Here is a 26,248-nt window from a genome sequence, read left to right on the forward strand (position 1 = left end):
CCAGTAATCAACAACGTCAGAGCCTTGCTCCCGGCCAAATCTGGGATGCTCCTGGGAATCCGCCAGTGGAATATTGGTCCTGACCTTGCTATCTACTTAAATCGTGAAGGAGAACCTTGAAATGAAACTCTGTGATTTTAAATGCATTAAAGCTTGTTCAATAGCCCCTGCCGTATTAGCTATCCCCAAAACCTTGCTCCACCGTTCAGCCAGTCTTTCACCATTGCCGTGTCTATAACCGATAAAACATTTATACATATGTCTTATGAAAGATTTTGTTTGCTCCTTATGCAAGTGATCCCATACCTCTGAATTAGATATTTTTGTCAAATTTAGGTGTTTTAACAAAAATCCCTAATTTGGAGATATTTAAAAAACATATAATTCAGCATCTTAAACTGTAACTGTAGATTCTCAAAAGATGCGAGCCCACTATGATCCTAAAGATTCACAAGGGAAGCAATGCCATAAGTGGCCCACCGTGTACCGGCTGCGTCTTGGAATACCTCTGGGAATATCGGGTTACCCCATATGGGAAGTCTGTCATGATATAATGATAAATTACATCTAGAGAAGATAGCACGCCATATGTAAATAGTATCTCGTATAGTCTTAAACTTGACACTTTTGAAGTAATTTGAGTCGTTAATTCTATATCGATACATGCCACTGTCCTCCGCCAACATATACTGGTGAAAAAAGGTAGTATGCAGAGGATTTAAAAGACTGCGAAACGACCGGCAAAGGAAGACTAAAAATACATTTTAAAGTCAGGTAAGTCCACCCCTCCCTGTTTATATGGAAGCTTTAACAGTTCGATAGCTCTCCGCTTTTTTGTAACCCCAAATAAAGCTACTTAAAAAGCCCTCTAATCTTTTAAAACAAATATTAGGAACCCGCAGGGGAATAGATCGAAATAGATACAAAAACTTTGGTAATATCTTAATTTTTTTAATATTAGAGCGTTCGATAATGTTGATAAGCAGTTTATGCCAGCTCTTCAATAGTTTTACTGTGTCTTTAAATAGAGATTCATAATTCAGAGAGAATACCTAATCTATCCGTGCAGAGATTTTGACCCCAAGATTAGCAGCCACAGAACAAACCCCAGGGATTGCAGCGCTGGGTTTAAAATTAAGAATTAGTTGTGTTTTATTAGTGTTTAGTTTATACCCGGATACAGAACCAAACCTAGCCACCTCGTCCTTCATTATTTCAATCGCTCTTGCTGGCTCTGTTGTAAAGACTGCAATACCGTCTGCATAGGCGATAACTTTAAGCGGAGTTACACTGGACTTGAATGGCATAATTTGGGAGTTAGATTGTAGAGTGAAAATAAATGGTTCAATGTATAAGGTGAACAGCAAGGGGGAGAGGGGACAGTCCTGCTGTGTACCCAAAAAAATGTTAAAAGTTGAAGATTGTAAACCTAAATATATTAATTTGGCTTGGGGTTTGAGGTATAATGTCTAGATCCATTGTTTCTATAATCCCTTAAACCCAACCATTGTAAATGTAGACCATAAAAAATCCCACCCCACCCTATCAAAAGCTTTTTTAGCATCTAGAAGTACCATACCAAGAGGAGTTGACCGCTTCTCTGCCATATCAAAAGCACAGACTGCCGTGTTAACATGGGCGGTGGTATCTCTCCCTTGAATGAAGCCATGTTGATGAGGGGAACCACCAACGACATAACAGGGGCAAGATGATTGGCAAGTATTTTTGAGAATATTTTAGCGTCCACATTAATGAGTGAAATTGGTCTATATGACCCCCGCTCATCAGGAGGTTTATTTTATTTCAGAAAAAACACTATCTGAGTCATGTTCCAAGACTCTGGTACCTCACCCTTAATGCCAATGTGTTGTATAACCGATCTAAATGGTTCAATCAATAGATCTTTGAATGATTTATAGAACTCGAGAGGTAAAGAATCTTCCCCAGCCGCTTTGCCTGATGGCAGGGTAGAGATTGCCAGTTCTATCTCTTCCTTTGTGAAATCTTTTTCCAATGAAATTGCAGTCTCCTCGCTCAGAGCAGATAAGTATCTATCCTGCACGTAAGACTGAATGTCTTCCTCTCTTGTTGCTATATTTGAAGTATATAGCTCTTGATAATATATGGAAAATTGCTCTAAAATCTCCAGCAGTTGTATTTAGAGTATTCCGTTTGCCTCTTTTATTCCTCTAATATAAGTTTTAGCGTGATCATCTGCAACCTTATGAGCTAAGATCTTGCCTATTTGTTCGCCATACTCGTATTGTGTATAACGATACCTATCAAATCTAGCCGCTATTCTTTCTCTGAATACCTTTGGGTAGATGAGAGGGGCTGATGGCTCTAAGAATAGTCTCACACAGTTAGATGTTTCAATGGCTTGACATGAATTAAAAACCGAGTTAGGGATCGAGCCCACCAGGTACAAGACAATGAGCGAGGCTGATGAGACTGGCGAGAGCAGCCTACAAAGTGAGCTCGCTTGCAATATAGTTAATCCGTGTAACAGTAAAGGCTTAGAGATTCACAAAGTATTGGATCCAGAGCAGGGTCCAGGGGTAAAGGACTGTATTTTGGATGCGGCTATAGCAACACCTCACCTCTTAATTTATGCTCCGATAAGGAATTGGGATGTGAACCACAATTTTCATTACAGCTACCACCTGGTGATAGCCCTGCATGCACCATAGAGGGTCAACATGTGTTGCAAACGCCCCCATCAACTTCTGACAAATCTCTGGGAAAGAGAACGGAGGTGGTACCCAATATATCGATCAAAAAGAAAAATACTATGGTCAAAAACACTTAAGGGTATTAAAGAAACTCAAACTGTACTGGACCAACAATGTATCGCTTCTCCACGAAATAAGGATGTTACAGCTGACTCTCCTTTATGCCGCTGGGTTCAAGCGGAAGGGGGGTCAAGTCAATAATTTCTCGGCTGTCGGGTATTAGTCCAGTCGAAACTGGTCCTAGCCATATAAGTGTGATAGAAGCTGAGCCAGACAACTGCGTGCTCGGACCCATCTCATCTTCTGATCAGTCACCCAGTTCTAACTTAGCTAACTTAGCTAGTTCTTCATTGGCCCACGATGTACTACATGTATCACAGGATGGAGAGACTGATCAACTAACGGAGCAGCTTTTTGATCACGCAGAACCAACACTTACTCTGATTTTCCAGGCCTTAAAGGCTCAGAGACAAGAAGCACAGGAGCATTATGCTCAAGTCAGAGCCGATAATTATGGCATCCAACAGGCATCGCAGGAGGTAAAACTTAAAGTCGGACACTCGTTAATGACGTTGAGGAACTACAGCAGCAGGTTGCAGACAATGAGGAGGTCATTACACAAACGGCGGACTCGCTTCATACTCATGATGCTCATGTCACAGCGCTGCAGCCTAAAGTTGAGGATTTGGAGAATTGTCAACGTCGGCACAATTTAAGACTCTGGTATTCCAGAGGGGAAAGAGGGTGCAGATCCCAGAGCTTTTATATGACAGCTCTTACAGAAGGCTTTCCTGGACTTGGGGGATTGGGATTGGGACTGTCAGGTGCAAAGAGCCCATAGGCTCCCGCTGGTGCAGCGTAAGCAGTGGTCTCGTTACCCACGGCCATTTTTTTTTTTTTGGGCAACTTTCTGTTACGGCAGGCTGTATATTTGAAAGCTCGCCCGAGTTCCCGAGTGATGGCTGACTCTGTTACTTTTTTTGTACTATCAGACCTTTGCAAAGTATCTATGGATAGACGCTGGCAATTGCGACAATTAATAGAGCCACTAAAGGCTGCGGAGCACACGTTTTTTTGCAGGAACCGGCCCGCTTGAAGGTTTTGCCTGGTGGTCAAACATATTTCTTCCTGGCCATAAAAGATGTAAAAGAGGCTATTGTCAGATGGCAAAGTGAGAAGGGGGTAAAGCTTGAGGAGTATATTGTTGGCCTTTTACATATTTTCTTTTTTTTCTCCTCTCTTCGGCTTTTCTTCTTTCTCTCTTCTCTCTTTCCGCTTCTTTTTTTTTTTCTTTTTCTCTTTTTCTCAACCGGTGGGTGTGGGCCTGGTTCGTGAGCCACCGTGGTTGCACTGTCTTCTTGTAGCTGCCCATCAGCAGCAGCTCTGTAAAGTGGATGAATCCTCCTTCACGATACGGTGTGGGGGTTGTTAAGGGTTTGGGTTGGGGTGGTTTGTTTCTAGTAGGGCAAGAAAAGGTCAACATGAGGGCATAGGCAGATTTCAGACATAAATGTCCAAATGGAGACAATAAGGAGGGAATTTGCATGGGAATAAGAGCGCTACCAGTATTGGGTAACAATCTATCTGAAATGAATTATTTTGGCTATGGATCAGATTAAATGCTCAGCTTGGAACGTTGCTGGTCTTAATAGTAAACTCAAGAGATGGCTAGTGTGAGAAGAGCTAAAAATGTATAATCCTCAGTTAGTTTTGTTAACAGAAACACATCTTTCTTTTAGGGATCGGAATCTCTTGCAACATTTGGGTTATGAAATAATTGTATGCCCGTCACAGACCTGCTCAATATGGGGGGCTGCAATATTAAAGCATAAACACTTTGTATGTGTAACACATAAGATACTGGCCGATCAGGCGGATAGATGGGCAATTGCACAGCTGGAAATAAGGGGTAAGAAGTATGTTTTTTCTGCTTCATATGGCTCTAATGTGGATGATTCTTCAATCATTGACTCACTGAATATGGAAATGTTGTATTTGGAGGCAGAAAGGGTGGTAATGGGTGATTTTAACTGCATTATGGACTACAGTATTGATACTACTAAATTTGGGGCTATTCATAGAATGCGCAAGACACGGGCTGCAATTGTCGAACTAGGTCGTTTGCAGCTCATTAGGGATGCATGGAGGTATCTGTATCCAGCCATTCCCGGGTATACGTACTATTCTGCTCCACATCAATCGTATTCGAGAATCAATATAGCCTGAGTCTCGGATCAAATAATGCTGACGTCAGCTGTGGAAGTATGCCCACGTGTTACATCCGATCACAACCCTATAATATTATCATTTCAGGTGTTACCAGGAGATAAGACATCCAGACCCTTTTCTTTCCCAAGATACTTGCTTTTGGATAGTGCATATATTTCCACTATTAGGATACAGTTAGAAATGTTTTTTTAAAGAAAATGTTGGGTCATCCTCTCCACTGGTGGTTTGGGATACCTGGAAAGCAGTTATTATAAGCACAACTCCACAATATGTACGGCAACAGAATAAAGCAAGGAAAACTACAACTAAGGAGGCTATCAAAGCTATGGGGAAGGTGGAAGAGCAACATGCAGAGGCAGTCTTGTTGGGTACTCGTAAATCAAGAACAACTGTTTTTGTCTCTAATTGATCTTAGAGTAGCTACAAAAAAGGTATTCAGAGAAAATTCATATCCTAAAAAGTACTTACTGTAGAATGAAATATCTTATCTTGTCTGAAAAATAATATAAAAGTCAAATGTATTTTTATAAATTGGTCTCTGATTTATTCTTGAGTTGGAAATCTCATTCATTGGCTCTGTGTGTACAACAAATGCTTAGCACTACCCTCTGATAAGCCTAACTGCTCGCCCACACTGCCACAAGTATTGATTGATTGATTGATTTATTGTTAACCGTTCAATTATTTAAAATCATTAAGGTAAAAACACTAAAATTGAATACCGGCCCAGCCACCCATGCCGCCCCCTCCCCAGCCATCCATTGAACTTTAAACCCTGTTTCCGATAGTCAATCTTGTACTGCAAAGTACCTTTTGACGTTGATCTGGGGTTTTCAATTGCTGTTACACCAATGTTCCAAACAAAGCACTTGGAGTGGCGGGCTAACTCTTCTTTGCCCATGGATGTTATGCCAGCACCATGTTAGCCACAAGTAGAGTAGAGCGTTAGTATTATCTACTTTTACCTCTGTATACCAACCTGGGTCTCACTGGACTCTGGACTCTGCACAGTGTACTTTATTATAGTGCCCTATATAGAGAGCCAGTGTCCTACAACTTGGTTTTCCGATAATTTTGAAGTGTTACAAAACCCTTTGAAGAGGACAATCATCGAAACGTAAATTTAACGAATAACAAAATTGTTCATATTACCAAATTCGCTTAGGGGAAAGGACACGTGTGAAAAGCTTTATCGTAAACCTCTACATTGATTTCTTTATTTCATTAAAATGTTGAGTGAAAGGTTGGTGATAATTCTGTATTATTTTTGTTGTGAGGTTGCCAGGGCAGGTAGGCTCCATTTCCAGGAATGTGCAAATGTCGCTTTAATTCCTAAATTTTCCGGGAAGCCCTATTTACCTGTAGGACTCACTTTGTGCCATATGATAACATCGAGAAACAAGAACGCAGTCCTAAATCGGCTTGCCCATTGGTTCAGTTACAAAGAGAAAGTGGGGCACTCGAACAGTTATGATATGAGTCAGTAAGAGAAATGTTTTTGTGTTATGACTTTGATTCTGTGGCGCATAATTTGCTTTGTGTTCAATGAAAGCAGAACAAAAGCATTTTAAGTAATAATTTAGCTATCCTATCGAGGCTCTCATGTACATGTTTACCAGCTGAGTGTCCGTAACTATCCAGGACCTAGTTCATGACGTAACAAAGTCTCCTCCTGACATTGCGCCTTTACAGTTTGAGGCCTAATTACTGTAAAAGCTCTCAAGATATAATTACCGTCATTAGTGAGGCTGTCTTCATGTTTGCTCAACCAGCCGATATAAATATGGCGGGGGGAACATTTCCAATCTACAGGTGACACACTTCTCGAAATTATTTTGAAAAATGTGCCAGGAAAGCAGGACAAAAACATGGAGGGTTGAACCCTGGCGTAGCGAAAATTGAGGGGGCCTCCCTGCAGAACGAAAAGGGGGACCCTCCAGGAGCTCTCTGGCCAGAGTGCAGTGCCGAGGGGGCCCCCTGGAGCTTGGACCCCCGCACCGCGGCGCTGCGGGGGCCTGTGTTACGCCCCTGCACAGACTTACGCCTTTCACCTTTTTGCCAGTGATTGAAATGGAAAAATAGAACTGCGGGTGCCCAGTACGTACATGCTTCTGAGAAGTGCCGGTACTCTCCAATTAAAAACATTTCTCATCTGCTGAAATGCTGGTACTCTCCTTCTCAAACTAAATTAGAAGGGCATATTATCAAGCACTGCGTTAAAATTATCGCCGCTTTAACAGCAAAAAACTGCCGCTAAAGCGGCGAAAATGAGCTTGATAATATGCCGCAGAGAATTCCCATAGAAGCCCATGTTGACACCAGAACATGGGCTTCTATGGGAATTCTCAAGGGCATATTATCAAGCCCATTATCGCCGCTTTAGCGGCAGTTTTCTGCCGCTAAAGCGGCGATAGTTTTAACGCCGTTTCTTGATAATATGCCCCTTAGTGCTGCTAGTCAGTACCTGATGGTAGCGGCACATTTAAAGCACAGCTTTTTGCAACAAACATGGTCTTGTTAGTCTTCTTTTTTTTCATTCTAGGACGTTTTAACCTAGCAAAACGAGGCGAAGAGGCATAAACCAGAAAAGGTGGAGTGAGGAAATTAATTCACAGCAATCGGCCTTTAAAATGAAACAATTCTTGTTGTGAAAATTGTAGTGTTGTTGGCTGGGCCCAGCGTGGCTCACATGAATAACCACGCGAACACAGCAGTTACTCTTGAGGTTATTTATTAATTATGTCAGGCCATAAGCAAGATGGTCCCATTCTACACCCGTACACTGGGGCCTAACCAGCTATCACCCCTGTGCATGTGGAGGTGCCTAGGTCATCGCGACACACCAATCCTCCAATGCCATGGAAAACAAAACAATAACTCATAAACAACATCAAACATTATACACAACAGTATTTTAGTTCATTATTATCTTAAACGCTCTAACATTCCACTTTTGAGTTACTCATGACCTCAGCATCATCTTCTGCCTCGAATCAGAATCAAAGTCTTTCTACTTTTGGGATGGCTCAGGGTGTGGTCGCAACAGGTACCGTCCTAGACCACTCCTGGAGGAGGATTCTGGCAATGATCTCTCTGGACTCAAATCGAAACCTCAGCTGATCTCCAGCTCCTGCTGGTTTCGACTGGGAAGGGGCTTGGCATACTTGCTAGGTTTGCCGGGAAGGGTGTCTCAAATAGGACTTCTGAGGGACCTCACACCCCTGGGTCTGGAACAGTCTGTAGCCTAGTCCGGGTGATAGTCAGCCATGGTGTCCTTTAATGGATCCATGGATGCTGCTCCTGGTGCTGACCTCGGTGGAACCTTCATAAACTGGGACACGTTACGTGTTACACACTCTTGGCCTTTTCTGAGCTGTCACCTTTGTGCCATTTATGTTGGTGACAACCCATGGGTCGAATTCAAAATGCATTCTGAACTTTCTTCCGGGGTGACGATCCCTTACCATTATGTGGTCATCCACTTTAATGAGGCTCTCCTTCGTCTTCAGTTTTTGGGAAGCGGAGTCTCTAGGAGTGGGACTGGTCCGGAGGATTAGGCACACTCTCCCAGGTGGGGTGGCGAGGGATGGTGTCTACCATGGTTCAGCCAAAACACATCTTGCTGGGGGACACTCCAATCCTAGAATGGGGGTAAGTCTGTATTCCCACAGGAACTGATACAGGGCGTATTCAACACTCGTGCCCTCTGCTACTGCAATCTGGTTTGCCGTGGTGAGAGTCCTCATCAGATTTTTCACTTCCTTGTTGGCTTGAGGCCACCAGGGAGTTATGTGGTGGTGCTTGATGCTTCAGGAGGTCATATAGTCAGCCATCTCCGAGCCATTGGAAGGGGCCCCATTGTCGGTGTGAATTTCCATAAATAAGCCATGCGTGGCCATGAGCTTCGGAAAAGGAAGACGGAAACAGTGTCATTACCCCGTCCTAAGACCCAGCTCGAGGGCAACATGTAAGAGTGGCTTATCCGCCCTCTTTTTCGTGTAAAACACCAGACTCCTGGGAATCACCATTACCTGGTTCATCCCCTCACTGTACAATACTGATCACCGTTAGATAGACGCTTCGGTTTTTAACCCATTCTGGCCGGGATGGAATTATCACCGGCATCACGATTACGCAAGGATTTGAAACCCTGACTGACAGCCCTGAAGAAGTCACGGGATTCTTCCCATTGTGACGAAACATGTGTTGGCTGGTTGTTTCTTTTGTATTATGGATTAAACTTACCAAGGAAACCTACTGGTGTCGACCACAGATAATTCATGCTCTATACTTATGAGACTTGCAAATCATCCATGTGACTCCAGAACGTGTGCCCAGGACTTTTGGTTCCAGCTTCGGGATGATGTTTGTAGAAGATCTGATAGCCACAAGTTCCACCTCTGGATTGCACGAGTAGTCATCCACCACCACCAGCATGTGTGCTTCATTTGGAAGTCTGCCAAAATCTGCGCGGACTCTCTGCCACGTGGCCTTGGAGCAGAGTCCATGATGACAGGTGGGGGTGGATCCGGCTGGCTTGTCACAAGGCAGGCTGGGCAACCTCGCACCACTGCTTTGACTTTCTGGTCCGGCGCAGGAATTAGACCTTGCTCCTCAATCATTTTTTGCATTTTACGATACCTTGATGTGCTCCATGTGCGAGGAGAATGGTTCTCTGTGCCAGTCTTTCAGGTAGCACTAGACGTGGACCTCTTAGTAGACACCCTTCGATGTATCCTGGGCGGACGTGGTACAGTGCTCGAAGGATTGAGCTGTTTCTGTGTGAAAAGGTGTTGGGCTTTGAAGTGGCTGCCAATCGCTGGTGGACGTTACTTTTATGGCCATTTGCAGCCAGTCCTCCCACTGCATGGCATCCACAACTTCTGGTTAAGACATCAGGAGAGGCTGGGAGTGGGTCACGCCAAGCCAGATGTATTCTTCTTTTTCCTTGGCCTCTGGGAGGGTGGCTGGCCAGGCGTCCCTGGACAATTTAGGGTGCCTGGTTGGTAACTCATGGTGAAATGGAACTCCTGCAACTGTAGGATCCACTTTTCAATCCTGGGAGGAGGACGTTACGAGGACCCCTGGAACAGGGGGACCAGTGGCTTGTGGTCCATGACGACAAAGAACGGGTGTTCGTACAAGTATATGTGGAAAGACCAGCAACCCCGTAGGATGGCAATTGCTTTCCACTTGATTTGAGAGTAGTGTTGCTCCGTGGGTTTACGCGTATGGCTGGCAAATGCTATTGGGTCCCACTCACCATATTCTTGTCTTTGGGCTTACACTGCTCCTAGGATAGTGGGGCTGGCGTCTACCACCAGCTGTGACTCTTTCTGTGGGTTGAAATGTGCCAGGGTGGTGGTTTCTGTGGCCAGGGCTACCTGATTTGTAGAAATGTCTCTTCCTGTTCTGGCCCCTACACCCATGGACTGGATAATTTGGTGAGCTCCTGGAGAGGGCCTGTGACATCTGATAGATTTTTCATGAAGCGGCCACAGTACGTCACCATCCCAAGGAAACTGCAGACTTGTATGTCCTTTACCTTCTCTGGGTCAGGACCGAAACCTTTGTCTAAAAGACAGTACCTGAAGAAACTGATGCAGCGTCAACCCACCCTCTGTTAACCTTGCGAAGACTGCATGGGGGCGCGTCAGGTGTTCGCCCAGTGTGGCTGAGTGAACAAGGATGTCATTGCTGACGTTCAGCACACCTAGCAGACCCAGCAGGACTGTCTTCACGATGTTCTGGAACACCTGAGCTGCACTGGAGATGCCCAAGTTGAGTCTGGTGTACCTCCACAGGACAGCGTGCATTGAAAAGGTGGTAATGGGGTGAGAATCCAGATGCAGCGGGATTTGGTGGTAGCCTGATCTGAGGTCTATTTTCGAAAACCATTTTGAGTCTGACAACTCTCCGATGATGTCATCTATGGTTGGCGTCAGATGTTGTTCCCGCTTGACCGTCAGGCTCGGGATCCACGCAGATCCAGACGGTGTCTGGGTGCTTGGGCTTCTCCACCATGATCGGGGACACCCACAGTGTGGGGCCTTTCCCTCACTCTAAGATGCCTGCCATTTATGGGCGGACTAATGGCTCAGTCTAAGGGTGTGAAGTGTCTTGACCACGTGTACAGCAGCTGCATCATCTTCATCCATGTCTACATTGGATAGGGTGGCCGGAAGTGGCTCCACTGTGCAGGCGGCCTTATGTGAGGTTTTGGGTCATCGTCCCTGTGAAGATCGGCACACTTTAGAGAAATGGTTAGGCTTGCCACATGCACTGCAGGTCTTTTCATTCATGGGCAGGTGCCAGCATGTGGGCGGGTACCACCACACCACTCTCAAGGACGCGATGGTTATTCTTGACTAGCAAGGCCTTGCAGGTGCTTGGTGGGCTCTCGTTTGTCCATGCGTTCTCTCGTTTGAACTGCAATGACGGGCTTCTCTTTTACTGAGACTGAAAAGGGTGGGGTCCATATGGGCTGCCCGAGCTTTTGAGAGTTCTTTTGAGCGACCCAAGGTTACTATGTCCCTCATTAACATAGTGGGATCCTGACGGATTCTTTCTCGTAGTTTGGAAGATGTGCACCCTTGGATGAATTGGGCACCAATTTCATCATCTTTGTCTGGTAGGGCACAGGCAAGCTCTCTCAGCCAACGAAGGACGAGATCCACAGATTCCTCCAAAAGCTACTGAGCCTGGTGCAGGAGGAATCATTCGTAATCAGGATTGGCATAAAGTTCAAAATGGGTGGTGATGGCATCTCTCAATGTTGCGTAGATCCGTGGGGGGCCTGATTCCACAACTGTCTTGGATATCTTGTGGATGTCAGCACCTCCTGGGTGCAAGAGCATGGGTTGCTGGCAATCTGCATCCATTTCAACAGCATCTAAATAATTTTCAAATCGTTCAACCCACGATTTCGAGCGGGCAGCTTGAGAGGGAGGGGGTCCAGTGATGGTGAAGAGTTCAAGTGCTCGAATAGATGTCAGGAATGCAGCGTGATGGGCTGCCCTCGTTACACCTTAGGTAAACAGAGACGCTGCCGTGAAAAAGGTGGAGGAGTACCGGGGTGCACTTGCTGGGGTATGCGTGGGACCTCTAATGCCTGTGAGTGGTTGGATGCAAGTTAATTGCAGGTCCAGTATGGGTTCAGTGTGAGCTACTCACCCTGACTGTGAAGCTTAATGCACCATTAAATGATGCTCTCTGCATAAGTGTCCTCCCAACTGTCAGTTTTTTTCAGGCATTCCTGGCACCTATGACGGTGGTGTGGGGGCTTGCTGGCAGGGAGCCTGAGGCGAGGAAACATGGAGGCTGGGCATTGGCTATCCCCAGTGCACAGTGGCGTCTCCCCCATTGGGGCGTGGGGGCATCGCCCCACTGCTTTCTCGCTGTGTGAGAAGGCAGAAACACCATTTTATGTTTCTGTCTTCTCGCGCGGCGAGAAAGCAGAAGTGTAAGTGCCTGGTTGGGGGTGGGAGGTCCTGCTCGAGGGCAGGGGGGAGTGTCTTTCTCACTGTTGTGGGTACTGACTGTTTGGTTGGCCCTGGGGCCGACCAAACAGTCAATACCCACAACAGTGGGCAAGCCACTTCCCCCCTGCCCTCGAGCAGGACCGCCCATTCTCCCTTTTTCTCTATGTATGCTGCAGCATACAGCAGCATACATAGAGAAAATGGCCTGGGTGGGACGTGCTCTGCTGCGCCTCACCTATCACAACACTGCCATTGCAGCGTTGTGATTGGCGGAGGGGAGGGAGGGAGGCTGCCTTTGCTAGATGATGAGGGCAGCAGGTCAGAATTGGAAAATGGTGGACGGCGGGAGTCGGACTCGGGACCCATCCAGAAGCGCCACGGTAAGTTTTATTTAATATCTGTCTTTAATTAAACCCCTCCCGCCTCCCCCCGGGAACGACCCCATTTCCATCTCCTCCCCCCCGACCCACCCTTCTTGCCGGCTGCGACTGGTCCAGTTCTTTAATCTATTCCTTTCTACTGCTGATGAACTGCTCCGGTGTACCTTAGGGTGAGACGTAAAGATTATTACAATCACATACTGTTTACTTGTCAGGTAGGAAAGCCGAGATTTTAATTGCCCCCTGATCCGTAAGTGCAACAGTGCCCACTGCCCAGTCACAGAGGGCCGCAGCTCTTAAATGCATTGTGACCACACCGTCATCCGCTCCACTCAACACGTATGCACAGACGTCACCCAAGGATTACACTGACACATTTGTTATGGGTGAAGAACTGCTGCAGGTTTATTTCATACAACATAAGTATGACGATAGAGTGGGTTATCTTACGGGCGATCCAGGGCAAGCAGCCCCTCGCTGCTCCGCCCACCTTGCGAGCCAGCACGCACGGTGGGTCGATGCCCGGCAGTGCGGCACATTTTTTTCAGATCCTCCTTCGGATCACGTGATCTGTCTAATACTCCGCCCCCTTTTAGCGGGGGCGGAGCGTGTTATGGCACACCCCCGGTTGGTCAGGCCCCCCAACCGCACGAAGGACTAACGGGGTGCCGTCGCGGTCTTCCCAGAACCTCCTTCGGCTCCCGGACCTTGGCTCGGGCACCCTTACTGTGCCGGACAGGGGTATCCTTACTGTACCGACTGTTGCAGAGGTACCCTTACTGTACCATTCTGCCTCCAGATCGCCCTGTAACTCCGCCTGCAACACAAGAAAAAACATTATAACATTCCAGTTGCGCGCTGCCTACGCCTCGCAGGGTAAGCGGAAAGGGTGGGATCTCGCGCGGCCAGGAGTGAACACAGAGGGCGATCTACGGGGGCGGGAGGCTTAAATAGGGCCTGGCCCCGCCCAGCCCAGAGGCCCGCCTCCCCCAGCAATGCCCATTGGGGGCCTCCCCTCCCCAGGCGCGGTCTCTCAAGAGAGATGGAGCAGGGGGGGGGAGGCTCCGACGGGTGGCCACTAGAGGGCTGCCCTGCTGATGTCCCCCTGCTTGGGACGCGGGCAGCGGCATAGTGACCACACCGTCATCTGCTCCACTCAACACGTATGCACAGACGTCACCCAAGGATTACACTGACACATTTGTTATGGGTGAAGAACTGCTGCAGGTTTATTTCATACAACATAAGTATGACGATAGAGTGGGTTATCTCACGGGCGATCCAGGGCAAGCAGCCCCTCGCTGCTCCGCCCGCCTTGCGAGCCAGCACGCACGGTGGGTCGATGCCCGGCAGTGCGGCACATTTTTTTCAGATCCTCCTTTGGATCACGTGATCTGTCTAATACTCCCGCCCCCTTTTAGCGGGGGAGGAGCGTGTTATGGCACACCCCCGGTTGGTCAGGCCCCCCAACCGCCCGAAGGACTAACGGGGCGCCGTCACGGTCTTCCCAGAACCTCCTTCGGCTCCCGGACCTTGGCTCGGGCACCCTTACTGTGCCGTACAGGGGTACCCTTACTGTACCATTCTGCCTCCAGATCACCCTGTAACTCCGCCACAGCTCTGGGGAGGCTCCCGTCGCTGCCAGAGCCCCCCCCCTTCCTTCCTTCGCTGTTATAGGTGCCCTGCCCCTGCGAGCTAGCTTTAGTGGGCTAATTTATGGATCCTGTTCTGTAATTCGTAAATAACATCAATAATTTGCGACTTTACTCAGAACACCAGAGCAGACTAACAAAGGGGATTTCCACCAAAAGCGAATTGACGCAAGGATGTCTTTTGGCCCCACTGCTGTTCAGCTTATACGTGAATGATGTTCCTAACTTTTTTGCGATGCAACTGCATTGTAGAGCCAGAACTGAACCATCGCACTTTTCGATCTATACCCTTCGTTCCTTGAACATAATTTTATAAACAATGGAAGAATATGTTCTCTGCAGGGAAGGTGGATGTATTACGGAAAACAGGGTATCTTTCCTGGCACGAAGAAGGTTTCATTTTCCACTTTGTCTAAAAAGGTGATGTATTGATAGTGTTTATGGTTCCCGAATTGCAGCCGCTCCGGGGTTTGCATGATTTCTAGGCAGGGCAAAATATTTGGCGGTTATGGACATGAAATCCTATTGTGATGTTCAATTGGGCCAAATTAGGGCCCTTTGTGGCTTAGAAGTGTGTTTCCAACCGCTACAGCACAATACAGCAAGATGAAGGTAACGTGTGAGTTACTGCCTTCCCTACGTTTATCAACACAAGCTGACATCACGGGTATCTAATGATGGGATGGGCACTTAAAAGCTGTGAACATTAGACAGTGGGGGGGCAACAGCCTCTGTCTTCATACTCTCACCCAGCACACGGGAAACATATGCTCACTGTCCCTGGCTGCTTCATGACACTGTCTCTGAATGGTTAATGCCACCCGTAGCTAGTGACAGCATTCTTGGCAAGTGATTCGTTGAGACAATCTCACCTTCCTACATTGTATTATTATCCTATTGTTTTACTTCAAATAACCAATATCTCAGCAACATCTCCTGGTTTTGGCCTCCCTACTGCCAATAATGACCTAGCATTCTGGGGATCTATCTTAACTAACCAGGTAATACGAGTTCTATTGCATATTCGTGCAAATGAAGTTGCATTAAATGAGATGATGGAGTCTTATACTAGCCTTGTTCTTCAATAGTTCATGTAAAATCAAACTAAGATAAATAATTCCTACTTGTTAATTTACTTAAAATTAAAGCTTATTTCCTGAAGACAACATGTAATTTGAACTAATATCTATAGAAATCAAATCAGTTTAATAATTGAATTGGCTCAGCACCTCCTTCCCTAATTCAAAACCTAATGCTAACCACAACAATCGGGAACCTATGTGCAAATGCCTTTTTTTTTATTTTTATTTTTTTATTACAGGCACTGAAAATATTTACCGTTTTGTAATGTTTGTTATCTAATGTTGTTAGTTAATGTTATTGACTGATACAACTTGAACTGCAATTTTTGAATTGATTTTGTAAAACGATGTAACCTTATCTCACCTTTAACCATAACTATAAGTCCAAAATATCGTTCAACTTGTTGACTTCCAGTTAATTAATTTCAAAACAGTGTAATTTCTTTTTTATTAATTGTTTATTCCAACAGTGTGGCTTGCTGTCACCTTGTGAAACATCCTGTTTGGTTCCACAAGCTTTGTTTTCGAATCTCTCAGTTTGTGCAATAAACACATTATGTCCTGCTCCTAAAAGATTATGAAAACCAATCCAACATTTGTTAAGGTATGTTGTACTAAATTTGTAGGGACACGTACCAGGTTGGTTTCCTGGCGCTACTCTGAAACCTGTTAGGGTGGTATGTTACTCATATACCTGTCTAACTAGCCATGTTTTAGGAGTTTGCGGGAAGTCATGAGGTCTGTGCAGGACCTAATCTCTAGAGGTGGGGAGTTCCAATCTCTGGGACCTGGTGTGATAAACCTTGTTCCACCAAAGTGTTTCCATTTAAAGGATCCCTGGGGAAACCACATGTAGTTTTAATCTTGGGGGTCGCGACGTGGCCAAGGTGAACATTTCACGTCAACACATTAATATCGTAGAATGGATAAAAGAGAGCAGTATTTTATTTTTTTTCATAACAAAATGACTTTCGAGATTTTGCACCATGACCACTTGATGTGCCATTGGCTTGCTTATTTGGCAATGTCCTTTTCGAAGGAGTACAGCTCTCAGATATCATTCACCCAACACAGGGCATCTTATGAGCGACACCAAATATTTACTGCTCCTTGTGCTTACTAAAATGGACCCGATCCTTCCCAGAACACAATGCACTTAAATGTCATCTGGCCCTGGTGCCTATCAAACAACTGTGATAGCATCTGTCACCGTCATAAATAAATAAACGAACTTCAAAAGGTCGCAGAAGAGGCGAGCCAGGCTCAGTCTCGGTAGACCATGTCACTCTGGGCTTTACCTTGCCTCCCTGTGGAACAGGGAGAATAACCTTAAAGATGTTATGTATGACACACAAACCCAGGCCTTCCGCTTGTCTCAAAACAGCTCAGGCTGATGACTTTCCTTTATAGACTAAGCTGCCACTATGGCTGTGAGTCGAAGAAAACATTACTCCAGCTGTTTCCGAATAGCAAGGCTAAAGATGAAAGGCAGCAGCATCTCTTGACTTAAGCGTGGAACTCACAATAATAAATACCTTCAAGATGTTATGTATGACCCACAAACCCAGGCCCTCAGCTTGTCTCAAAACAGCACAGGCTGCTGACTTTTCTGTATAGACTAAGCTGCCACTATGACTGTGATTTGACTCAAAACAGCTCAAGCTGCTGACTTTTCTGTATAGACTAAGCTGCCACTATGACTGTGATTTGAAAGAAAACATTACACCAGCTGTTTTCGAATAGCAAGGCAAAGATGAAAGATAGCAGCACCTCTTGACTCAAGCGTGGAACTCACAATAATAACATCGATATTCCAAATCCAAACCTTAGTAAAATGGCGAGTGGCCCGCAAAAGAGTACATTTGAAATATAAAGCCATGCATTTTCAACATGAAGCCAGGAATCGAAGGAAAGCTTGGGGACAATAGTGTGAATATTGATGGTGGCCTCTGGTTCAGGGCTTTCGGGAATGAAACATCCGTCAAGTTAAGAGAGAAACTAACTCAGCTCGAGCTTGGGAAACTGCCCCATAAGTTGCTTGCATGGATTGTAGTTCCACCAGCGTGTGGGCTGCAAGAAGAATTACATTACAGGGGCCAATATGAGCATGATGTTTGGACAACAATGCCTATATATCTTACATCAGAGTCTGAAAACCATGCTGTTTTGGCAAGCCGTTATGTTCGAGGAAGTGGTAGTAAAAGTAGCCAGTTTGCTGTACCTGCCACTAACAACATGTATCTATACCAATACTTGTCTCAGTCAGTATGTTTCCAATAAAACCCTTCCACAAAGGAAAACATATTACAGCCTTATAGCCCGCCGTAGCGGGCTATACCAGCTGTTAGTAGACCCGCTGCAGCGTTAAAGGCCCGACCGTAAAGACTATTCCCTACTCCCACCACTAATAGAACGGCCTGGGCAGCAGGCAATAGCAATCTTAATGAGATTGAATTCCTCAATGCATGCTGTAGTGGTACGCTCTAAAATTAGACCGACCGTGCTAACTGGAAGCCTGTCCCCAGCGCCGGGGCTGAACAATAAGAGGTGGTGCCATGCACCAAGAACCACCCACTCACACTCAGCTTAGTGTGTCAAGGCCCTCCCTGACACCACCCGTCTCCAACTGTGATCTAGTAAGAACCAAGCTCGCTACCCTGCACAAAGCGGCCAGCACAGAAAGTCACCGAAAATACAGTGCTGCCACCAAACACCTATGGTGTCACACAGAACTTATTGGAGACACAGGCGGCTGCTGTAGAGATCTAGCTGTGTCAGTCCAGGCCAGGGCTATCAACTAACCGGCTGGCACAGGGGGGGTGCTCATGCTGAAATTATGTGTGAGTAATATCTTGTTACTGACCCCAAGTATCCGAAATAGGTGAAGCGCACGCTGCAGATTTCGAATGACAAAGCCAGATCACTGACGAGCTTACTATGTAAAACAGCTTATCTTGTTAAAAAAGTAGCTAGTGCGCTGCAGATTGCCCTAATATGTCTGCAACACACCCTCATGCTAGACTGTTTGGTACCATATATGTTTTTAAGTTTATGGTAGTGCTGCACGACCAGAAAGGTATCGAGTGTTTGCGCGCTTTACCTGCGCTCCAACTAACGCTACGCCAAGGACATACTCCTTCCTTATTAGGCACAGGGGGAATAAGTGATTTTCCCAGAATCACTGCATATAGAGAAGGCGCTGAGACTTCGGGCCTGGTTCTCCCCAGCATATCGTAATGGGCCATGCACTAGCTAGTTGTGCATGGAAAGCATAAGTTCCAGTAGCTAAAGTTTGAAATCCGTTATTTTCTGCCCGACAAACCAGTTTCATTGGGTATCCCTGGAAAAATTATACTTAGTTGCCGGAAATAATTTGGTTTGTATCCTGCACTATGCTGGCTATGATTAATGTAATTCGGCACACCCCTACAAGTGTTGTAGAACTCACGCACTCTCGCGGTGATCGGCGATGCCGGCCTTGGCGATGGTGGCGCCCTGTGCAAGAATGTTGTTGGCGCCCCCCAATGCCGCCTCCCCCACAGATTCTGTCACTAGCCCCCTCGCGCAGCCAGGAGTGAACACAGAGGGCGATCCACGGGGGCGGGAGGCTTAAATAGGGCCTGGCCCCGCCCAACCCAGAGGCCCGCCTCCCCCAGCAATGCCCATTGGGGGCCTCCCCTCCCCAGGCGCTGTCTCTCAAGAGAGATGGAGCAGGGGGGGGGGGAGGGGGAAGGCTCCGACGGGTGGCCACTAGAGGGCTGCCCTGCTGATGTCCCCCTGCGTGGGACGCGGGCAGCGGCAGACACCCGGGGTCGGCCTTTGCCAGAAAAGCACCTTGGCCTGGGCGGAAATAAATTTGACGCCCTAAAATGAGCCCGTTTTGTGTTCAGGGGTCAGTCCCTGGCTGTCTGCATCAAAATTATGACTGGCCCCTGCACGCAAACACCTCTCAGCTCCTCACGCTAGTGCCAAGTTGTTTGTTGGAGGGGATGGGGCTAATAGAGTGTGGGTGGGTGGTGAGAGGGAGAAAGAAAGGATGCGTCCTTGGCAGCAAGCGTTCCCCTCAGTAACGAAGCCGGATTTAAAAATAGAAATGGTAAAGTCCTTCCTGGGTGCAAGGGGTGTCACTCGCCAGGCTCCATTGCTGCTGACGGAACTCCTCGCCTGACATTGTATTACTGCTGGTCCCACCTTTCAAGAAGCTCCTGTCTGAAAGACTGACTTTCCCGTTTCTCTATGACTGTTATTATTTTTCCCCTTTCTCTATGACCTATTATTTTTCCCCTCTGCAAAGTAAATAAAAAAGAAAAAATAATGCAGGAGAAAAAAATTCGTTTGCTTCCTTTCACTTTTCATCACGTCTGCCACTGGAAAGTGACATTTACAAAGAGGGAAGCCAGGCACAGAGCGCGCTTAGACATGGGAGGCGTGCGCATACAAGGGTGATGTGGACATGCGTGGGAGACATGCACAGATATGAAAGCTGTACACGGACACATGCCTGTAAGCAGGGAGTTATACTATAGACCAGAAGGGCACACATAAAATACTTCCTGTGTAAGAGCGGAAGGGAATGCAGAGTGTCTGAAGGGTCAAGGAATGACCATGCGAGGAGTGGAATCGGTGCACTCATGAGCATGGACCTTGCACATGAGTGGAAGAGGGTGCTTGTGCAACGGGTCCCCCTACCTGGGGACAGAAAGCAGGCACTGGGGAATGGCAGAACATCAGAGAGGATGTGTTGCACGTTTTCGGGGTGATGGCTAGCACGGAGGCAGGGGCATCCAAACTGAGAAATCAAAAGGGCACCAAAAATAGCACAAATGCATGCACAGAATTGTATAGGTTATTGCGCTGGAATGCTTCGGTAGTGTTTGATTTTCTGTGTATTGTTTGCTCGTTTGCCTTGTGCAGTGATGCTCATGCAGCGTTGGGTTGTGGGTGTAGTGTGATGAGTGCTTGCTTGGAGTCGAGGTGCTCTGTTAGCATTAGAGTGTCAATGTAGGTTTTGTTTCCTATGATTGTGCGAGGGTAGTCTCCTCTATAGTTCATGGCTGAAGCTTTCTAGAGTGTGCTGCGGATTTGTAAGTAAAGGCACGTTTTTCCTACTCTTATTTTGTGGCCTTTGTGACCGGTAACCTGTGGAGTTTATACAGTACGCGCTTTCGCCAGTTTGAAAAAAAGGCTGCACGGATGCGAGCAAAAATTAATTGTTCAGAAGTGCTATGTAAATGATTTGCTTTTGGCTCAGTCCTTTCCAGTGGATGTGCTGGAGCAGAGTTTTCTGATGAAAATCTATTGGGTTTTTAAGCTCTGGTTTGTCTATTTGTCATAATTAAAATTATTAATTATTAATTACTAATTATTTGTTTTGTGTAAATGTTTAAACTTACCAACACGTACTAATGAGAAGAAAAACGACATGTGGGAATGCTTTCGTTTGCTTATTGATAATGTGCATGTTTTATTAAATAAACGTTGCTGAGTACTGTTTATTTTAAAGCACAAAACGCTTTTGAATTAATGCTTTTCTGTGTTGCAAAGGCTAGATAATTACATACACATAAGGGTATTAGTGGGGTCAACACTGTTTAATCACTATGCTGTGGTAACGTTGTTTTTGTCTCTTTTAATTAAGATGGTCTATTTTGGTCTAGAATAAAATGGCCGCCGTTTGCAGCCTGGCCTCGAGTGAGAGATTTGTGATGAGAAGGCCTTGCTGAATATGGTCGAGAGTCATCTGGCCACAGTCTTCGTCTGGTTAAAATTTTCCGTGAGGACAGCAGCAGTTCTGGGCAAGCCTCCAGATGCATCCGAATAGCCTTGGAGGACAAAGGAGCCATAATGAATGAACTCTGAGATCACCATGTTAGTTCCGAGGAAATGTGGATGTCGAAAGTTACTTTTTAATTTTTGGTTCCTGTTCTGTCTTTTTATTTTTGTGATTTTTCTGAGCGGAGATTTTCCAAATGTAGCGATGCTACATCCTTTCCTGCTCGCTCTGCTCAGCGGTTCAGCGGACGTTTAGAACATTTTATGTTGCTTTCTTTTGTTTAAAATACTATAAATATTGTTAGCCTAGAGAGGGTCTAAGGCCACTTCTTCCCAAACCTGCGTTGGTGAGGATCTACGCTGTGAGGACGGCGACTCGGGAGACTTCTACTGAGAGACCTGTCCTGACCCATTCTGACATTTAGCTAGAATAGGTAATTATGAGAAAAATGATTTATTCTGATTGATTTCCTTTGACTAATTTTTAGATAAAGTACCATAATTTTAAATACGGTGTTGGTGATTATTTCTTGTCAATTATTGAGTACTCTATTTTGATTATTGATGTATAGATTGTTTAGATTATGACTCAGGACAGTTACAATAACTAGGTCTTATCGACCTCAGTGTAGATGCAGGGTGTTTAGAAGTTTTCTTTCCACAGGTTCAGTGTTGGTAGAGTATTTGAGCGTATGTTAGTGAAATGGGCCCTAGTGTATGATGAGTGTATGTGCGTGTAACTGTGAAATTACTCTATCCGTGGAATTAGGGAGATTTTGTACACCCCGATCTGCATCAATTTCCTGGTAGCAGAGTTAGGATGGTTATTGATGATTGTCTTGATCTGATTAGATTGCTTGTACATTAGCTTATTGATTATTGATTATTGATTGATGTTGATATATGTACTAATACTATATGTTGGAGTTGTCATGTTGAGTTATATGTAGTGCTTCGGGAACTTGGGAGCTAGTAGCAGTTCCGTAGTAGGGCAGAGGGAAGTATATACTGCTCTCGGGAAAGACGGGATTGTAGGAAAAACGTGTGACAATTGAAGTTGCGCGTCACATTGTCTGGGTTCGGAATCAGTGACATGGTCGTATGTTACTATTAGAATATATTTCTGGTATATAAGGAGTGCGTATGGTAGCGAAGGTTATCTGTGAAACTCTGGTCTTAAGTCCCAGGGATCCGTAAGGTTCACCGTTAAAGCTTATCGCGGGAGAAGTAATAGGTATTCTCTGAGCTTGTTTGAGGAACTGGGCAGAGGTAAGCTGCTTGGTTGACGTGTGTTATAATTCTGTAGTGGGACAGATTGTTCGCTGTTCTCGGGAAGCAGGATTCTGTGTGTATGTACTATATTTTCTTGTATGAATGTGTGTGAATGTATGAGCATTTAGTTGATTGTAAGACTCTTTGGATAAGTCCTAGAGGAAACAGTTAATGAATGCATGATAGAAGGGCAGAGTAGAGGGATGTGCTACTGTGTCAACGGGATTCTTGTGAAATAGATTTTCTTTACTATTCTGTAGTTAGCGAAGCAGACAATGGAGATGTTTATATGTTGTAACTAATAAATTTTGTAGAAATTTGACACGAAGTCTACTGAGAAATTTTGTAAAGGAGGGGTAGACGAGTGACAGGAGACAGGAGACAGAAGCGACTGCAGCGACTACTGACGTCAAACAGACCGGGCTCTGATTGGATATAAGACGAGAGTACACCAGTTGTTTCTCCGATAAGAGATACAGTGCGTATCATTGAGACAGAAAATGTGACACCTGAGCTAAGAAGTGGTAATCCTTTCAGGGAGAGAGAGAATCGATGTGGTGACGAGAATACAAGAGAATTAGCCAGGACTACAACAGAGCTGACTGAAAAGATTAGAGAGCTAACAAAGAATCTGGAAGCTGTTACGGTGCCTGTAACCATAGGTCCGGTTATGCCTGTGTTTGACAAGCAGAGGACAGGTGAAAATGGTTTGGTGATTCCATATGTTGGGAATAAGATAACAAGTTTAGCTGGTCCCTCAGGAGATTCAGGAAGAAGGACAGAAAGTAGTGATCTGAGACAATCCAGACATGACACATGTAGTGAAGGATTAGAGGTACAGTCTAATTCAAGACTGGATGCTAGTGAAGCTAGTTGTTCAGGGATGCCGATTTTAGAACCGCAGAAGAAAGTGGTTCCAGTGAGAAAAACTACTGAAATAACAGCTGAAGATCTGAATGATTGGATGAAAGTTCTTCAAAAGAGGGATAAAGATTCACAAGCAATTGATGTGGCTAGGTTACGTGTAGAACTAGAAGAGCTTGTTGCAGGGACAGTTCCTACAGAAATTCTTAAAAATCATCATGATGGTGAACTGTTGTTTATGTGTAAAAATATCACCTGGAGAGCGAGAAATACACATGACAGGTTAAGAGCAATAGCGAATGAACAGGGAGTTGACATTGATAAGGTGAAAGCTTTGCAGAAGTCTTACAGGATGGATTTCACAGATAAAGACATTGAAAATCTGAATGGTACTGGTAGAACAGGACAGATTAAAGAAATGGTCGCATTATTGCGAAGATGGGGTGATGTAGAGAAGTGGAAGGATAGGTGGTACAAGAAAAGAGAAGAATCAGGAGATAGAACTTATTCAGCATTTCCTGTGAGAGAAAAAGAGAAAGCAGTGGATGCTTATCCTATGAGAGAAATACCTGGAGGAGGATATGTACATGTTCCATGGACCAGACAGGATATTTTATCATTTACGAATGATTTCCCTCGATTGAGAGAAAAGCCCGTCGAGTGGTATAGGCAGGTAGACAGGTTTGTGAAATTGTCAAAAGTGCTGTGGATTCACCTGAATAGTCTGTTTGATATAATTGTTCCAGCAGACTTGTGGACTGAGTGTAAAATAGTTGTGAGTTGGCCTACTGAGGAATATCCAAGAGATCAGAGAACAGGAGCACCAGATCCAGAGGTAATGAGAAAGTATGATCAGGTGATGGTATACCTGAAAAGTAAAGTACCTGCAAAAGAGACAGACTGGGTTAAAATAGATCTTACACAACAGGAAGCAAAAGAATCAGTTCATGCTTTTTACGAGAGGCTGATACTGGCTTTTAAACAATTCAGTGGAGATGAGCACCTGGGTGACAACGATTTGAGTCATTTTGTATACAGATTTGTATATGGCCTGAGACCTGAGATTAGTGAGAGAATTCGTGAGCACACAGTGGACTGGCAGAGTAAGAAAATAGATGAGATTCTGAGACATGCAAAATACTTCAGTGATGAAATTGAAGCAAAACAGAGAAAGCTGAAAGAAAAAGCAATGTGGGCACAAGTGAAAGTTGCGGAAAGACAGGAAGCACAGTTAGTGGAATAGGTGAATAATGCAGGAAATAATGCAGGGAATAGACCTAGGTATGCAGGGAAAGGAAAGGGGAATCTTGAGGAAGCCAAAAAGAAGTTCCCATGTCACAACTGTGGCCAACTGGGACATTGGAGATCTGAGTGTACCAATCCACCATTAGTGAATAATGAGGGTAAACCCTTAAATCAACAGGTGCAGAACGAAGGGAATAATCAACAGCAGCAACAACAGAAAGTTGTGAGACAGCAGAGTCAAGAGCCAAAACCGCCCTTGCCGCAGAATAGAGGGTCACAAAAGTACAATCAGGATTCAGGATTCTACAATGATGAGCAGGTAAATAAACAAAGGCGTTCTAACCAGGTACAGCAGTACTTGTTAAAGAATGAAGGGAGTGAGTCTGAGGGTGATTATTGACGGTGCCGAAGGGAGGAAGAAGAGTGCATACTTGGTGCAACTCTAGAAATAGACCAGGCAGGACCATTTGTAGATGGGAAAATAAATGAAGAAAGTGTTACTTTTTTAGTAGACACAGGTGCAACAAGATCAACTGTCAGGTCAACAGATATTAGAAATCTTCCTCTCTTGGATGAAGCAATCCAAGTAGTTGGTGTAGCCAATACACAAATCAGGACACGTCTTACTGAACCAGTAAGAGTACAAATAGGGAAATTTTCAGACATGCACAGATTTATCGTCTGTGACACAAGTCCAGTGAACCTGTTAGGTAGGGATTTGTTATGTAAAATGAATTGTACAATTTTCTGTACACCGGATGGAATAGCTTTTGAGACACCAGATGAGGATGTTTTGTACCGAATGACTCTAGGAAATAGAGAGAGTGAAATGGTTGGTGCATTTGCTGTGTTTGATCCGGAGGATTAGCCTCGAGAGCTGAGAGATACAGTGAAAAGGACAGTTTGGGATTTTACTGGAGAGGATGTGGGATTGATGAATAATGTAGATCCTGTGAAAATTTCAGTGAAAGAGGGAATTACTTATCCTAACATTCCTCAGTACAAAATGACACCAGAAATAATTGAAGGAATAACTCCTATAATTGAGAAAATGATTCAGCAGGGAGTTCTGAGAGAACTACTGAGTAGCCTGTGTAATTCACCGATAATGGGGCTAAAGAAGCCTAATGGGAAGTTCAGGATTGTACAAGATTTGAGAAAAGTTAACCAAATTGTGGTGGCATGTTGTCCTATTGTGCCAAATCCATCAGTGATTTTGTATCAGATTCCACATGATGCTGAGTGGTACACAGTGATTGATTTGTGTCATGCTTTCTTTTCAATTCCATTGCATCATGACAGCCAGCTGATTTTTGCATTTAGGTTTGGCCAGCGTATTTTAGCATGGTGTCGTATCCCACAGGGGTATACAGAGAGTCCTTCGATACTCAATCAGTTATTGAAAAAATCATTGGAGAGCTTAATCATGCCTGAAAACTCAGTACTAGTACAGTATATTGATGACCTACTTGTGGCATCCAAGACACGTGAAGCTTGTGAAGTAGATACTATAGCTTTACTGAATCATCTGGCAGATGG

This window comes from Triturus cristatus, chromosome 3_2 (genome assembly GCF_964204655.1).
Source record: "Triturus cristatus chromosome 3_2, aTriCri1.1, whole genome shotgun sequence".
NCBI classification, from domain to species: domain Eukaryota; kingdom Metazoa; phylum Chordata; class Amphibia; order Caudata; family Salamandridae; genus Triturus; species Triturus cristatus.